This window comes from Magnolia sinica, chromosome 1 (genome assembly GCF_029962835.1).
Source record: "Magnolia sinica isolate HGM2019 chromosome 1, MsV1, whole genome shotgun sequence".
Taxonomy (NCBI): domain Eukaryota; kingdom Viridiplantae; phylum Streptophyta; class Magnoliopsida; order Magnoliales; family Magnoliaceae; genus Magnolia; species Magnolia sinica.
The window spans coordinates 133,986,834-133,988,074 of record NC_080573.1 but is presented as its reverse complement, the minus strand read 5'-3'; positions in this window follow the sequence as shown (position 1 = coordinate 133,988,074).

Below are 1,241 nucleotides of genomic sequence, written 5' to 3'. Positions count from 1 at the left end.
AGGAAATCGGTAATTGACCCTATGATTCGTGGTTGAGATTGCTTTCGCCACGTAGGACGTATTAGACGAACCCGAGTCGTATTAGAGTTGTCGGCAGTGGTTTGGCCACGCGGAGTGTTTGCGCACTCTATGTCGTTCAATTCAACGTGCGCTCGTGCTAGTCGAGTTCGTCAAGTAACCCGATTGTCCATTGTATGTTAACCATGGATGGACGCTACTGTTTGAATCTAGGATACCGAACTTACCAGTGAAATCCTAATTAACTATGGTACTTGATCCGCTAAGACTCATGAGCCGGACATGGTGGTATGGGACACCATGGCTGAGCTGTCGGCCTACGCTGGGGTGACGAGCCTCCCCGTAGTGACCAGTGAGCAACTAAACTCGTGAGCCGATTATGGTGGTATGGGACACTATATTCGTGCTGTCGGCCTAAATTGATTGGTGACGAGCCCTTTGTAGTGACCTCGAGCATACCTGGATACCGCAAGGAGGTGACGAGCCAAATTGTGGTAGGAAAGGCATGAAAGGCGTGCATTGATTGGTGACGAGCCCTTTGCTACGACCTCAAATATATGATCGTATGAGATGTCTAGGATTGACGACCCTAGAATGGATCACTGTTTGGATGGTGACATGAGGAAGGTCTCTTAGCTTCCCAATCCTGCTGTGTGAAATGGACTAATAACAACTTGGTAATCATATCCATACACTGCATTTGCATGTGCTTTGTAGATGTGGCGCACTTTGAGGCGATGTCATGCGTAACGTAAGATGAAGAAGCTGAGGGTGTACGCGTGAGGGCACGCATCATATTGCATTCATCCTTGCATTAACAAGAGTACTTAGGATTTATTTAATTGTCCTGCTTTATCATTACTGTTTGATTGAACTGATAACATGTTAACCAGTGCCTTATTGTTCCACTGAGTTGATCACTCACTCCCACGCTTCTGGGGCGGTGTTACACACCCACCAGACTCTGTCTTAGGCCCTGATGTTGCAGATGTGGATGCGACGTCTGAGACAGAGCGGGAGCTGGATGACGAAGAGGCTGCCTTCTCCTATATGCAGTTTTCAGACGGGTTCTAGCGAGCCTCGGTCTGTTGCGCGGGATCTTTGGGATTATATTTTTGGAACTGAAACGATGTAATTGATACTTATAATTTCGTTAAATAACACTTCCATACGATCTGGCTTGTATATGTAATTCAGGGATTTACACTTGTACACATATTTTG